This window comes from Hyperolius riggenbachi, chromosome 6 (assembly GCF_040937935.1).
Source record: "Hyperolius riggenbachi isolate aHypRig1 chromosome 6, aHypRig1.pri, whole genome shotgun sequence".
Taxonomy (NCBI): Eukaryota; Metazoa; Chordata; class Amphibia; order Anura; family Hyperoliidae; genus Hyperolius; species Hyperolius riggenbachi.
The window spans coordinates 136583545-136600500 of record NC_090651.1 but is presented as its reverse complement, the minus strand read 5'-3'; the positions used below and the strand labels follow the sequence as shown (position 1 = coordinate 136600500).

The window sequence follows — 16956 nt, the reverse complement described above, 5'->3', positions numbered from 1 at the left end:
AGTTTTAAAAAGTTTGTTTATAAACAAACAAAATGGCCACCAAAACAGGAAGTAGATTAATGTACAGTATGTCCACACATAGAAAATACATCCATACACAAGCAGGCTGTATACAGCCATCCTTTTGAATCTCAAGAGATCATTTGTGTGTTTCTTTCCCCCTGCAGCTATCTTCCACTGAAGTGTCAGGCTATTTCTTCCTGCAGAGTGCAGACAGCTGTGCCTGTATGTAATTCCTCAGTATGTGAAAGCCCAGCCAGCTCAGAGGACGATTTATCCAGCTTGTAAAAGATAATAGAACAGAGAGAAGCTGCACTAATCTAAATATCACACAGGCAGTGTGCAGAGAGGGGCCTGGATGGGGGAGTTCATAGCAGAACCACAACACTGAAGAACTTGGCAGCCTTCCAGACACAGGCCTGACAAGTCTGACAAGAGAGAGATAAGTTGATTTATTACAGAGATGGTGATAGTAGAACGTGCTGCAGTAAGCCAGAACACATTAGAATAGCTTTTGGAACTTGTAGGATGATAAAAAAACAGGATGCAATTTTTGTTACGAAGTCTCTTTAAAGAGCAAAATGTTTATTTTTTTATATACCTCCCCCTTCCCCTCCTAATTTGGCCCTACACTACCATTCACACATTACATGATGCATACATAGGCATACAGTATGCCTACGATAAGGATCAGATTGTTATCTAGACCAAAGCACTGTACGTTTTACCTTTTTTTTTTTTTTTTTTTTTTTTTTTTTTATCTGAGCTGGCAGGCTGATTGCGGTGACCCCCTCTGCGTAGTGCAGGGAACACAGGCTCATGAGGGCGCTTGTTCCCTGCTAATCTCTCAAGAAGCGAGATGACTCCTTTTGGTGGTCCCCAGAAAGCTACACTGCTGCCGCCAATCGGCGTTAGGTGGTCGGGAGCAGGTTAAACATCTACAAAGTAGGTTGAATGTTTTAGGGCGCGTTTCCACTTGAGCGGAAACCGCCGCGAATCCGCAGAGTTTCCCCGCAGACGAATAGTGCGGGGAAACTCTGCAATAGGGTGCAATAGTAACGCCGGCCGAATCGCTACCACTAGCGATACGGCCGGCTTTTCCATCCGAATCGGCGCGGGAGGCTGCGGATCCCATAGCCGTGCATGGCACGGCTGATGGAATTCGTGTGCTTTCCCCGCAGACTCGGAAGAGCCGGTTCGCGTCTCGCAGACGCGCGCCGCTCTAGTGGAATCGCGCCCTCACAGTCTCTAATCAGTGTCAGCCTATTAAGTGTCTCAAAGTTAGAAAAAGATCAATAGTTCATGTATTTTATTTATCCCTGCCCTCAGAAGTTGTATTCTCCCAGGAAACTTATGTCTGTAATTTGCTTATCGTTGATGTTTACTATATACCCAACAATCTACTGGCAAGACAAAATCTCTCACTTACATGCCCTAGAAATTAACTTTTTCAGGCAACAAAATAATGCAGGTAAAACAGCCTGGTTATTAGTATTTTGTACTGCACATACCCGTTTATCTCATTTCACATTTTGCCTCAGGTATATTTTAATCAAAGAACTTACGTATTTTTCAGACTATAAGACGCACCTAGGTTTAGAGGGCAAACATTGGGGGGGGGGGGGGGGACATTTGTATCAATGTCATATCCCCTTTGTGTCCTCCAGATTTTCCCCTTCGTGTCCTCCAAATGTCCCACTTTGTGTCCAGATTTTTCCCAGAGTGTCCTCTAAATATCCCTCTTTAAGTCCTCCATTTGCCCCCCTTCAAGTCCTTAATATGTATCCCTTTGTGCCCTTCTGATGTCCCCCTCCATCACTCACTTCATCGCTGGAGCCCGCAGTGATGAGCTTCTGGCTGCCTCCTGTCTTCCTGATGTCCCCCTCTATGTCCTACTGCATGAATGCAATTAGCGGCAGTGGCAGCCGCTGTCACTCACCTCATCACTGGAGCCCGCGGTGATGAGCCGCTGCCAGCCCCCTCCTGTCCTCGGTGTTGTCCTCGGTGTGTCCGGCGTCTGGATCGATTTCCCCCTCTGTTAATACAACAAGCAGCGGCAGCCGCGGGCATCATCATCCACACGCGACTGGCACTAGAGTGAAGGCATGTGAGAGGGAAGCGCCTGACCCCGTGGATTCCAAGGATGAGGTATGTGATGCCCGCGGCTGCCGCTGCTTGTTATATTAACAGAGGGGGAAATCGATCCAGACGCCGGACACACCGAGGACAGGAGGGGGCCGGCAGCAGCTCATCACCGCAGGCTCCAGCAATGAGGCGAGTGACAGCGGCTGCCGCTAATTGCATTCATGCAGGGAAAGTTTAGGACACCGGTGAGTGCAGGGAGTCTCCGACATCGCGGCAGGTGAGCGGTTAATATCGGCAAGTCGGGGACTCCCTGTCTTTGGACTATAAGACGCAGGAACTTTTTCTCCCTACGCTTGGGGGAGAAAAAGTGCGTCTTATAGTCCGGAAAATACGGTAGTTCTTTAGTTGTCTTTAGAGACTCATATAAACAGAGTTAGCTTATCAACTGGCCAGTGAACGTGCTTACAATGTTGAAATACGCTTTTAAATGTAATGAAAAGCACCATATTTTTTCGGACTATAAGATGCACCTCTTCTCCCCCTAAAGTGTGTCTGTGTATCTTATAGTCCGAATAATAACACATTCGGATTGGCGCCAGGTGTCCCCCACAAATTCCTTCATATTGCAGCGTCTGCTGCCACCAGTCCCAGACACTGTGCCAGGGGTGCCCTTAGGCATCATAGGTATGGCGTGATAGGTGCATGCCTCTCCAATCAGCAGGAAGTACCGTGGCATCTGGTTACTGCTGCTGAGGGAGTGCACCAATGATGGAGCCGTGGTCTCGCCCACAAAAATCATCGGTTCCAGTTAAGAAAGGGAGCAGTGTGCAGCTGTGATTGGTGGGTCTGGGGCAGCACCCCTGCCTGATTGGTATATAGCTTTCCAAGGCTTGTCGAAGGCTATGTGCGGACCGAAGCGGCGCACACCGCACTGGCTGCATGGGAGACAGATGACACAGAAGGACAAATTACACTGGAGGACATGGAGATGAAGGAGGACATGGGGATAAATGAGGAGACGAGGACAAATAAGGAGACAAAGCGACACAAGAGGTACAAGGAAGGCACAAGGGGGACAGAATAAATGGGGGCAAAAAGGTCCATAAGATGACCCTGCACCATGGACGCACGAGGTTTAGTATATTTTTTCCCTGTTTTATGTCCTCTAAACCTAGGTGCATCTCATCATCAGTGTTACTCAGATGTTTCAGCAGGACAAGCTGTTCTTTGTATAGAGTTCTATGGCTTAGGCGCGGTTCACATTAGCGTTTTTTCCGGATCGTTCTGTATACTGTACAAACGGAACTGATGTGAATGGATGCAATGTTAACAGATTGGATCCATTCACATGCGTCCGTTGGTACGGATACGTTCCGGTCCACAGATCTAAAAAATGCTGCAGGCCCTAATTTTCCGGACCGTTCTGCCCAGCGGAATGGATCCGGACACAAAATACTGCAGCATTGGGGCAATGAGAAATGGAACGTTTTTTCTAACTAGTGAATAAACAGACTGTTCCACAGGGGATGGGGGCATGTGCCGACGTGCCGGGTGTTTGAGGGTTTATTCATACCTTATTTTCAGTAGTAGCCGGCGGTAAAGGCTTCCGTCGTCTTCCGCGTCATGTGACTGTGTAGTCACAGCGGAAGAAGAGAAAGCCTCTACCGCCGGCTACTACTGAAAATAAGGTATATATTTGCTGAATGAAAACGGATCTGATCAATCATTGATCAGATCCGTTTTCACTATGTGAACCAGGCCACGACTGAGCCATCCGGATCCGGTGAAGCGGAGACCGGATCCGCTCACTGGATCCTTTTGGCTCAAAACGCCAATGTGAATTGGGCCTTACTAGAGGGATAGTTGCAGTGAGGTTCCTAGTTAAACTGAGAAACATGTAACATTAGCGGTTGATGTTGGTCTCTTGGCTTCAGCTTTATCTTGTCAGTACTTCTTAGAAAGTTCAGTGTTTACTGGTGACAAAGTTTTTTTTTTTTTTTTTTTTTGCATGCAGTCTAACTTGAGACAAGTGAAAGTGGCCAGGGGGTGCTTGTTTTTGGAAATGCTGAAATATCTGGCTTGAGGTGGATAAAGCTCCCACAGTCCCAAGGTTTGAACCTGAGTCTTCTCCTAGCTGAATACTAGGATGGTTAAGGACGTCAGGAGGTGCTCTTCATAACCCAAGACCCGGACGTTGGGCTTCAGAGGTATTGTTTGAGGGACATTTGGGTTTTATCTCTGTGCTGGAGATTAGGTTTGATGGAGCCCATGAAACCTCTGGAGTTTCACCAGCACATTGCAGAGTGGGGGCTCTGAGGCTCCAGCCCACCAGGTTTTCCACCGGTAATTTCTCAGGAATATCTGCTCTCTTATGTTCCATGGTTTGCGTGTCCAGCATAGCCGGGAGAGAAGGGTTACCAATCATAGGAGTCATGCTGTTGCAACTGGTTGGGCGCATTAGCGTACTACCTTTGTCTTCTGGAGCTGGGCCACTTTCTACAGGAAGTTCACTGCTGATGACATCAGGATCCTGAAAGATATAATAGCTGGTGAGGATTTGTTATAGATGTATACAGCAGCATCAATACTAATACACAAAACTGCTCGGCAACCCAACAGTATGCCCATGCTGTAAAACATAGGTGTTAAACTCCGGTCCTTGACGGCCATATCCATGCCAATGTTTAGGATAGACTGAGAAATGAGTTCTAGTTGATTAACACCACCTTTTCTGATTTAGGCTTTGTTCACATTATAAATCGCCAGTGCAATCGCAAGCGCTGGGCTATTTATTGAGTTTTCAATATAGCAGAGGAGTTGGGTGTAGCGAGTGCACACTATATATATCAGCTGCAAAAACATTTAGAATGATGGTGCAACATCCAGAATAATGTATAGTTTATCCAACATTGCTAAGAGAAAAATAGAATTCCGGAAGCAGCTCATCATAACAGTAAAACTCAACTTTTAATAGACTTCCTTAAAATGAATGGGAACCGCTTTAAAAAAAAATAAAAAAAAAAATGAGATAGATACCCAAGGAGAGGGAAGGCTCTGGGTCCTATAGAGCTTTCCGGCTCCTCTCCTGGTCCCGTCGTTCCGGTGTTGGCTCGCCTGGTAGCAGTATTTGACTAAATTAGTCAAATACTGCTTTACCTGGCCAAAGGAGACTTCAGGGAGCCCTGTGCTCCTGAAGAAGGGCGGCCCTGTATTGCGCCTGCGCAAGCACACTCTCTTGCACGCTCACACCTGTGCAGTATGGAGCCGCACATCTTTGGGAGGACACGGCTCCCGAAGACTTCCAAATATCCTTTCGGTGGGGGATTGAAACAGGGAGAGCCAGCACAGGATAGAGAGCCCCGAGAGAGGAGACGGAAGGCTCTATACAACCCAGAGCCTTCCCTCTCAAGTATTTGCTTCATTTTTTTTTTTTTTTAAATGCGGTTCCCGTTTACTTTAAAAAGTACTTCCATGCAGCAATAAAATTGTAGATACAGAGAGATACTTATCAAGCAAATGCAGTCAAGATAAAGGTGCGGAGAATGAGTCAATCCTCCGCACCGCTATGACTGCATGTGCTTGATAAGTATCTCTCTGTATCTACAATTTTATTGCTGCATGGAAGTACTTTTTAAGGAAGTCTATTAAAAGTTGAGTTTTACTGTTATGAGCAGCTGCTCCCGGAAATCTCTTTTTCTCTTAGCAATGTTGTATTTGAGTTTTTCCCTGTGCTTAAAAAAACACTTTTGTGAGCTCTTCTCTAAGAGCTTTTGCTGAGCAGTTAAGATTTTCACTTCCTGACGTTAGTCAGGAAAGGAACTCTTGTAGCCGGAAATAAATACAATGTATTTATTAATAAAAGCACTTTTTCAAGCATTTTGCGATTTCCCTGTACCTTCCATTGAGCCAAAGTGCTCAGAAAATGGTACATGTAGATCAGTTTTCTAACTTTTTTTCAAGTTAAATTGAAAAAAAAAATTCTGTCAGGAAGGTTGGAAATTTTGATTTCATTTCATCATCAATGTGATGCGCGGACAACAGCGAGTTGGGGTCGGCAAGCATATATATGCTCTTAAATTTCAGCGTAGTTCTCAGCTGAGGTGGTTGGTCATAGTTGCCTCTGCTGAGAATCTAGGGTATGTCTGGTGGCCCCAATGCATCCCTGAGAGATCTATAGTGCCAGATTGTCTCAGCTGCCTGCATTGTTCTGCTTACCACTCCTGCTTGAAGCCACTCTGCCATGTTCCATGCTATTGTCCCGCCTCCTTTTCCATAGCAACAGAATGCATCAATAAACTGTGGTCTATCCATGTGTCAGTACAGCACTCATCCCTGAACGGTCGCCTGGGGGATCGAGTCCCATTCCCTGCAGGCAACAGTATGTACATATGAATGCACCTTTAAAGCAAACCTGTGTCAAATGTTCTTAAAAATGTAAATCTATGTACAGATAAAAGAAGTGATAATTAGGAGATACCCGTTATGCATTTCCTATTTTTGTGGCCTACAGGTTTTTATAATTAATATTTTAAATGTCTAATGAGTGCAGGATGTCTGTACCCCAATGTTCACCTGAGATCTTACATAAAAGAATGAGGAGAACCCAGGGCCAAAATGTATTAAAAAAATAAAAGACAACTTTACTTACGGTAACGTCTTTTCCGGTAGTCAGGAGGACAGCACCCCTGGATGAGACCCGTCTCCCTCCCCACCGTGGACAGGAAACTGCAAGATAAGAATTTGCATAAGCACTGGCAGCCTCCTACATAAAAGGTACCTACTTGCTACTATACCTCAGTTAATAAAAGAGATAACACGGACACTAATGATGCTTATACAAACCTTTGATTCTCCACCCAATAAGGGCGGGTTGTAGGGGTGCTGTCCTCCTGACTACCGGAAAAGACGTTACCGTAAGTAAAGTTGTCTTTCCCGGATCGTCACTCGGACAGCACCCCTGGATGAGACGATATAACAGAGATCAGGATTAGGGTGGGACCACTGCTTGCAGGACCTTTCTTCCAAAGGATAGATCTGCACTTGCTGATATGTTAAGTCGATAATGCTTCACAAAGGTGTTATGACTCGACCATGTTGCAGCTCTGCATATCTGTTCAATAGAGGCCCCTGCCCTCTCTGCCCATGACGTAGAAATACTTCTTGTTGAATGAGCTTTAATAGAAGAAGTTAATGTTTTCCCCTGTGTCTGGTATGCCGACACTATTGACTGTTTAATCCAGCGTGCCAAGGTTGTTTTTGAGGCCCTGCTCCCTTTTGATTTGCCTGCAAATAGAACAAAGATGGAGTCTGACTTTCTCCATGATTTAGTCCTCTCCAGGTATTCCAATAAACATCTTCTTACGTCCAGAGAATGAAGTTTCTTCTCCTTATCATTCGAAGGATTTTCACAGAATGATGGTATATATATCTCTTGGTTTCTGTGAAAGGAAGAAACCATCTTAGGCAAGAATGTTGCATCCGGACGCAATGTAATTCTATCCTCTGAAACCATAAGGTATGGTTCCTTTATGGATAAAGCCTGTAATTCTCCTAGCTGTAGTAATGGCCAGAAGGAATACAGTCTTTAGCGTGAGAAATTTGTCTGAAATCTGCGATAAGGGTTCAAATGGTGACTCACATAGACCCTGTAAGACAGTATTAAGGTCCCAAGCTGGTACCCTTGATTTTATACATGGTCTTAGTCTTCTCAGTGCTTGAAAGAATCGAATTATATAGTCTTCATTCGCTAATCTTCTTTCTAAAAACACACTTAAAGCTGAAACCTGAACTTTCAGGGTACTAACACTGAGGCCTTTTTTATATCCACATTGTAAAAACTCCAAAACAGATCTAAGTGACCTATTGCTGACAGACCTGTTAGTACACCAGTCATTAAAGACCCTCCATGCCTTTTGGTAAATTAAACGAGTTACCTTTTTTCTACTGTTAAGTAATGTCTCAGCGAGACCATCCGAGAATCCCTTGGACTTCAAGATTCCCCACTCAGGTTCCAGGCTGAGAGGTGAAGAAGATTCAGTTCTGGATGAGACACTGGGCCCTGGGTCAACAGGTCCTGAGTCAATGGAAGGATTATTGGTTCTGATATGGCCAGAGATCGAAGTAATGTGAACCATGGACGTTTGGGCCACATTGGAGCAATCAATATGACTCGTGCTTTGTCCTGGACTATCTTTTTTAATACCCTTGAGAGTAATGGGATTGGTGGAAACGCATACATCATCATACCTGTCCAACTGATTGTGAATGCATCCACTGCCCAAGGAGAGTCCTCCTGGTATAGGGCACAAAATTTCTGACATTTCGTGTTCCTTCTCCTGGCAAATAGATCCAGTTCCGGACTTCCCCAATGTGAGGTTATCATCTGAAATATCTTCTGATCGAGCGACCATTCGTTTTGATTCAACATCTCTCTGCTGAGAAAATCTGCAATCTTGTTTGATATTCCTTTCAGATGAAGTGCTTTTAGTGACTTGAGATTGTTCTCTGACCAAAACATAATTTTCGATGTTTGATTCCACAACCTTTGACTCCTTGTGCCTCCCTGTCTGTTTATGAATGCAACAACTGCTCTGTTGTCGGTCCTTATTGTAACATGGGATCCCCTGATCTGATCCCTGAAATGTAGTAATGCCCTCCATACTGCTTCTAATTCTCTGCTGTTCGAGGATTTGGAACTGATTTGTACAGGCCACTGTCCCTGAGCTGGGAGAGAATCCAGGTGGGCTCCCCATCCCCATAAGCTGGCATCCGTTGTAATTGTCCTCTGTTCTGGATAATTCCATAAACGACCTGTCGAAAAGTGAACCTGGTCCTGCCACCAAAGTAAAGACACTTTTATGCTGTATGGGATCGGTACTCTCTTGTCTAGGACTTTGAGACTTCTGTTCCATGACTGGAGTATCCACAATTGTAGAACTCTTGCGTGGAACTGCCCCCACTGAACTGCCGGAAATGAGGCTGTTAAGAGGCCGAGTACTGCCATTGCTTTTCTCAGTGAAATCGTTCTCGCTTTCTGAAATGAAAAAACAGTGTTTAGAATAGTCATTATTTTCCTATTAGGCAGAAAAATCTTCTCACTCCTAGTATCTATGTTAAATCCTAGAAACTCGATAACTTGAGATGGAACCAGGAAGGACTTTCCCCAATTTATAAGCCAACCCAACTCCTGAAGATAATCTAATGTTGACCTCAACTGGAAATTTACCACTTCTGCAGATGCTCCCCATATTAAAAAATCATCTAAGTAGCCAACAATATTTATTTTTCTTAGTCTAAGTTCTGCTAATACTTCAGACATCACTTTGGTAAAGAGCCATGGGGCAGAAGAAAGTCCAAAAGGTAGGGCCATAAACTGGAAATGTCTTACCTCTTCCTTCATGTGGACCGCAAATCTTAGGTACTGTTGAGATGATGGATGGATAGGTAAGTGGAGGTATGCATCCTTTAGATCTAGGGAGGCAAGAAAATCGTTTTTCTGCAAGAGATGAATCACAGATTTTATATTGTCCATCCTGAATTTTCTGTATTTCACATTTAGATTTAGTTTCTTTAAGTTCAGAATAAATCGGTAATCTCCTTGAGGCTTCTTTACTAGAAACACTGGAGAGTAGAAACCTTCTCCTTTTTGACAATTTGGTACTTCTCTTATCACCCTCTTCTCTAGTAGAGACAGGATCTCGTTTTGTAAGGCTAGACCCTTTCTCAGATCCTGAGGTTGAGGAGTAATGCAAAACTTTACTGGAGGAAGATGGTTGAACTCGATCTGATATCCCTCCAAGATAATTTTTAGCAACCACCGATTTACGAACTGTGGCTGCCATATTTCGTAAAAATTTGCAATTCTCCCCCCTACTGGAATTCTGGCGTCATTGTTTGTCCTGCCTTTTGGCAGGATTGAAATTAGGCTTTGCCTTCTGTGTTCTGTATGGAACCCAACGTCTACCCTTAGAGGACTTAGAGTCCTGTTCTGATCTGTTAGGGGGACGAAAAGGCCGTTTAAATTGAAAAGGTCTTTTCTTATCTGGAAAGTTCTTTTTCCTATCAGCTGTTCTATCCAGCGTGTCATCTAATTTGGAACCAAAGAGAAGACCTCCTTCACATGGAATACCACATAACTTTGATTTTGAGGAATTGTCACCATTCCAAGTCTTGACCCATATTCCTCTTCTGGCCGAGTTAACTAAAGCAGTAGTTCTGGCCGTAAGTTTAACAGTGTCGTCTGAAGCATCCACCATATAGTTAGAGGCATTCAAAACTTTAGGGAAATCATTCAGGATCTCCTCCCGGGGAACCCCAGAAGCAATTTTATTTTGTATTTCTAATAACCATGACTTCAATGACCTACTCACCGCCGTTGAAGCTACAGCAGGCTTGAAAGTTAAAGAAGATGACTCCCATGCCCTGCGTAAGAGATTATCCATTTTTTTATCGATTGGATCCTTCAGACTACCGAAATCCTCAAATAATAAATCGGTTTTCTTTGACACTTTTGAAAATGATGGGTCCAACTTAGGTGGAGTACCCCAAAACCCCTGATCCTCCGGAGAGAAAGGGTAACGGTTAGACAAAGATCTGGGCCAAAAGGCTCTTTTCTCAGGATTATCCCATTCCTTCTTAATCATACCTTTTAAGGTGGAATGGACTGGGATAAACTGAGGCTGGGGGTCCGCCAAAGTCCTGTACATCTCATCCAAAGGTGTCAAAGACTTTTGTTCTGTCTTAATGCCCATTGTATCATACATGGCCCTCAATAAGTCCTTCATTAAATCAGTAGAAAAGGCAAATTTTGGCCTATCCGCATTAGACAGTTCCTCTGTATCTGATGTCTGTTCAAACTCAGAAATTTCCCCGTCAGACAATTCTGATCCTTCTAAGTCACTTTCCCTCCTGCGTTTAGAACCACTAGGTCCCGGTTGGGATAGATTTAACACAGGAGATGTAGGGGTAGTAATAGCTGGTACTGCGTCAATATTCCCACTATTTCCAGAAAGGTCAGACGCGACTAAGGAAGTGGAAGCAATGGCCGAATCCTTAATTTCCTTTATAGCAGTGGACATTTCAGCCCGCATCCAGCCCATCAAATCCTTAAATATCACTGGTGACTCCTCTTTAACCACTTTTTCTGTACAGTTTTGGCATAACTTCTTAGATGATGATGAAGATACACGACTGCCACAAATTGCACACTTTTTCTCAGATCTGCTTGAACCATGCTGACCGGACTGAGTAGCAGGTTTGTCAGATTTGTCCAACTTGTCATGCTTTTTTGGCTATGAAAAAAACACAAACAAGGGACAACTATTACTATGGCTTCTCATACATAAGCAATCAAGCAGGAGTATCACAAGTACCACATCTACTTGCCAGAGAGGGGTCCTGTCCAGACTTAGCAGACTGCAAAGGAGCTGAACTAGAGGCGTCCTCCATGATCAAACATCAAACACTGATTCATGGACTATTAGCACATATATAGAAAGAAAGACCCAGCTGAAACAATTAATGCTGCTCCTGCAGTGTAATCAAACTAATCAGCCTCACATACCTTAATGAATCAGTGTTTCGTACTGATTTCATTTCCCCGCCGCGGCCCCTGCCGCTTAATTGGTCAGGCAATTGTTTCTCCAAACTGGAATCAGCTGTTTTCGCTGATAAGTTTTCCTGCGCCGCGGCCCCTGCCGCCCAGCAGACCTCAGATCACGCGGGACGCCAGCGCGTGATTACTTCCGGGTGACCCGGAAGTAGATTCTTCCATGCGCGCGCCTGCGCGCATAATACTGCTGCCAATGCTGGAGAAGCCTCCCATACGCTGCAGGACTCCGCACTATGCACTGCACAGCTCTATCCGGAGTCCCGCTAACCGCTGCCCCTGCCGACTGACACGGATGGCACCTCTGGAGACCTCTCCCTCCGCTTCCGTCCGGGACAGGAAACTATACTGAGGTATAGTAGCAAGTAGGTACCTTTTATGTAGGAGGCTGCCAGTGCTTATGCAAATTCTTATCTTGCAGTTTCCTGTCCACGGTGGGGAGGGAGACGGGTCTCATCCAGGGGTGCTGTCCGAGTGACGATCCGGGAAATAAAAATTATATATATTATATATATATCAATAATAATAATAATACTTGCCTAAGGAGAGGGTATCCTCTGCATCCTAATGAGGCTTCCTTGCTGTCCTTTGATCCGCCAGCTGATCGGGGCCTGCACGCTTCTGGCATAAGCAAGGTCACACCTGCACAGTAGCATGGAGCTGCTTGTGCATGAGCGGGTTCGGCTTAGACAGGCGTGGCCACTCTTTTGCCTCAAGAAGAGAGCAGCCCTGGTCAAATTACTGACAAGCCCTCGTCAGAGAACTTAGGAGGGTCTGTGCTCGGCCCCCAGGGGGAAGGATTAGGATCCAGAGGCTTCCCTCTTCTTAAGTATGCAATTTTGTACCCGAGCGTACGAGAGGAATTGGCGCAGGAGACTTGGGCGCTGGATACAGCCTGTATGGCTTTTCCTGCTTCTGCAAAATTCTCATCGATGTTAAATACTATTCCCCCTCCAGGCCACCATGGATGGTGGGGAATGAAATAATTCAGCTTCCAGCAGTTGCTGGAGGCCCGAATTATAGTGTTTTATAAGTAACTTCAGCTCACTACTGCGCCCAAGTCTCCTGCTCTGGAATGAAATTGTACCCAAGTTTCGGCTCAGGTATACTTCAAATCTTACATTCACAGGGGAAGGTAAAGTTTCTTGGGTACCTGTCCTTTACATTTGCTCTTTGCACTGTTTCATTGATTAAGGCAAATGTCACAGATCCTACCTGTGTGCAGTAGATTATCCGCTCCAGTAAGGTAGAGAAGTTTAGTCAGTAATCAGGTGTGTGCTGCCAACACTGCGTCATTATTCTATATGTAAAACACAGAGTGCAGAAAGCAGGTCAGTTAGCCACCACTACTTGCTCTTAGATTTCCTGAGATATTCCAACTTCCTACCTAAAGGTGCCCATTAACCGTACAATACTTTTTCTCGGATGTGATCATGCGATCTGATTTTTTTAAAGATCAAACTGTATAGAAAACCACCCAGTATGTGGCGAAAATCAACATAAGACAATTCTATGATTAATTGGTATACAGAATTTTGTCTATATGAATGTTTGATTTTACAATCGAAACTGAAGAGAGAAAGCACACTAATAAATCAGTTTATGGGAACAATCAATAATTACCCACCGATTACTTGTGATCATTAGATTTGCTGGGATCATATCTAAGTAAAATATTGTACCGTTAATGGGCACCTTTAGAGGACACAAACAGGAAGTGGCAATATCTGAGGAATGGGATCTGACAGAGACAAAGTAAAGGTAAGTAGCTAATCATGCTACAGAGAAGAACATACAAACAATTTTTATTTAAAGTAAACCTAAAGCTTAAAAAAAAAAAAAAAAAAAAACCTCATACTTACCTCAGTAGGGGGGAAGCCTCTGGATCCTGATGTTTATGACACCTTTGCTGCCAGCTGTGTCCCTCTTCCTCTGCATGGCCACGCTCCCCTCAGTGTACGAGCAGGGGCACATGGACGGCCATGCCTGTGCAGTAGCACAAAGCTGTGCATGCACGAAGATAAAAGCTGTGCATAAGTGGCTCCGTGATACTGCATAGGCGCCGGAAGTACTGTGAGCCTGCACCTACGTACACAACTACAGGCACCTGCGTACATGGAGGGGAGCACAGCCGAAAGGCTGTAGGAGAGGGCCTTTGGAAGATCAGGAAAGCCTCAGAACCATCTAGAGCAGGGGTGCCCAATAGGTGGATCGCGATCTACCGGTAGATCGCGGCCATTTGCCCGCGTCACATTAAATTTTGAGGTCGGCAGCTGTCAGATTCTGCTGCCGGTCAATCGGAGGAGGCAGAGAGGATAGGTAGCCAATAGGAGAAAGGCGGTGGAGGAAGCCGCAACGTCATAGCTGGGGCGGCGCTGGGCACACTGCATCCACGCACGTTGCCCGCCGCCCCCTTCACCCAAGCGTTCCTTTATCCGCCCATTTGCACTCCAACCGCGGCTGAAGGAGGGGAGACCAGGACAAGCCCCAGACACCCCGCTGGAACTGGAGGGAGGTAAGTGGCCCAGACCCCTGCACCTAGCTATATATACACTGAAGGCACCTACACCTAACCATGCTGTACCTGGCTACCTATACAGAAGGCCACTACACCTAGCTATATATACTGAAGGCACCGACACCCAACCATACTGTACCTGGCTACCCATACAAAAGGCCACTACACCTAGCTATATATACTGAAGGCACCGACACCCAACCATACTGTACCTGGATACCTATACAGAAGGCCCCTACACCTAGCTATATATACACACTGAAGGCACCTACACCTTACCATGCTGTACCTGACTACCTATACAGAAGGCCCCTACACCTAGCTATATATAATGAAGGCACCTAACTACACTATACCTAGCTATCTATACTGAAAGCACCTATACCTAGCTACCTAAATGTTGGTAGATCTCCTGGACTCGGCAAATTTTAGAGTAGCTCGTAAGCCGAAAAAGTGTTGGCACCCATGATCTAGAGCTTTCCCCCTACTGAGGTAAGTATCGAACTTGCGTTTTTTATGCGACTTCAGGTTTATTAAAAAAAAAAAAAAAAAAATGGGGAAAAAATAAATAAATAAAGAAAAAAGTTGATCCAGAGTTCAGGACACTTTAGAAACAGCCATTGCCCCTTTTACAGTCCATTGCCCCGTGCTGGTCTGCTGATAGCAATGAAGCACTGAACCCCTTCCAGACAGTTTTGGTATTGTTTGGTTTCATTCAGGTCAGTAACAAAACAATGAAAGGAAGAGCCCTGTGTTACACTATTTATAATCACATCAGCCAGAGAGGCTCTTACTGGCCCTCAACTTGAAGAAACACTTACACTAGTCCTGGGGAATCTTTTGGGAGGGGGGGGGGGGTTATTCATACGTTCACTACTCGTTACAAATTCCAGCACCTCTTGGTTGATTTTGCATGGGTACGGCATATATCCTAATGAGAAGAACTCCCACAGCAGCACTCCAAAGAACCTGTAACAGATTGGAAGTCTTAACTATACTTTTATGGCCTAAAGACTAATATTATGTAAAGCAAACTTGACCTATTTTTTCCTTGCTTAAAGTGGAGCCCGCTCCCCCACCATGTATGAGCAGGACAACTGTACTCTTACACAAAGATGAGCGCAGCCACAAACTTTCAGAGGGTCCCTGCAACTGTGATGGTCTCAAAGAAAATGAGGGAAGTTTCTGGAGAATCCAGTGGCTCACCTCTTCTTAGGTAAGTATCTCCAGTATTGGACATCTCCAGTGATCTTTGAGAATCCACAGGGAATAGCATAAGCGAAACCGTTAATGTGGACTGGATTTTTTAAAGATTGTCTTTAAAAAATCCAAAGGTTTTGGGACTGCAGTCACATTTTCCTTTTGAATAAACCTGGGTTATCCTGGAGTTACCACACACTGGGTCCGTATGGACAAGCCCTATAAGTACATAGACATACAAGCGTATCACTTGTTCAATATAAATTCTAAAATAGATGAACATGGAATCACATAGTTATGTGTTTTCCTCAGATGGGGTTACTGATATAGCTATACAGTGAAAGCTGCTAGATATGGAGGTCTTTGCTGATCCCCCACACTCCTGGCGTCGCCTATCAGAGTATGGTGTAGCTATTCCATACAAAATGCACAATCAGACCCCACTGACACTGAAAGATGCACTCCAAAAAACTCCTATCATAAATGTAGGGGACTAGTAGCCCAGATATGGAGTTCTCAGTAGGTAACAGTGCATACATTCAGAATGGCAAAGGAGGTATATACAAAGTGGATCGTGCTCTATAGTACAAGTGCTGTAATATGAATCATTTATGATAGGAGTTTTTTGGAGTGCATCTTTCAGTGTCAGTGGGGTCTGATTGTGCATTTTGTATGGAATAGCTACACCATACTCTGATAGGCGACGCCAGGAGTGTGGGGGATCAGCAAAGACCTCCATATCTAGCAGCTTTCACTGTATAGCTGTATCAGTAACCCCATCTGAGGAAAACACATAACTATGTGATTCCATGTTCATCTATTTTAGAATTTATATTGAACAAGTGATACGCTTGTATGTCTATGTACTTATAGGGCTTGTCCATACGGACCCAGTGTGTGGTATACTTTTCCCTGGTACTTTTCTCGGCTAGTGTTTGTTATCCTGGAGTTATTAAGGAAAAAAATTCCTTCTAGTGACGATGCTGAATGCAGCTTCATTTAATAACCACTAATACACACACACACACACACACACACACACACACACACACACACACACACACACACACACACACACACACACACACACACACACACACACACCTTAGCAGCTTTCACTATGATCTGATATGTCACAGGTGGTGGCAGAAAATCCTAACCACTTAATGGCAGACAGTCAAAGTCCTAGTGTTTAGAAAAAGAAGCGTTAGCAGTCAGGGCCAGCGCTACAATACAGGCAAGTGGGGCAATTGCCCCCAGGCCCCAGAGTCCATAAGGGCCCCCCAAGCAAGTGGATCTTGGTCAGCCGCAGATATGCGGCATAAGTTGTGTGGGTAAAGGAGGGTAGCCAGCAGCAGGCAGGAGCTCCCCAAGTGCTCTCCTCCCAATGTGCTGTGCGGTGGGCAGAGCAACAGAAGGGTCCCTGAGGGTACTACTCACCAGGGCCGTGCAGAGGCTCCTTAAGTGGGGGGTGCTCAAATTTTAAAAAAGGGGCCCTATTTCAAACGTGATGATCGTAATCTGGTAATTATGATGACTACATTTT

The 16956-nt window shown here is 44.9% G+C and overlaps 1 long non-coding RNA gene across 1 annotated transcript in view; it reads right to left on the bottom strand.

Annotated features, from left to right (window-relative positions):
• Positions 1–2213: 2213 nt before the first annotated feature.
• Positions 2214–16956, bottom strand: part of LOC137521128 (uncharacterized) — a 28050-nt gene continuing 13307 nt past the window's right edge. The window contains exons 4-6 of the long non-coding RNA XR_011022049.1: positions 12908–12992; positions 6301–6451; positions 2214–4615 (exon numbers count right to left, since the gene is read on the bottom strand). This is a non-coding gene — a long non-coding RNA (uncharacterized lncRNA). The remainder of the gene's footprint in view (positions 4616–6300; positions 6452–12907; positions 12993–16956) is intronic.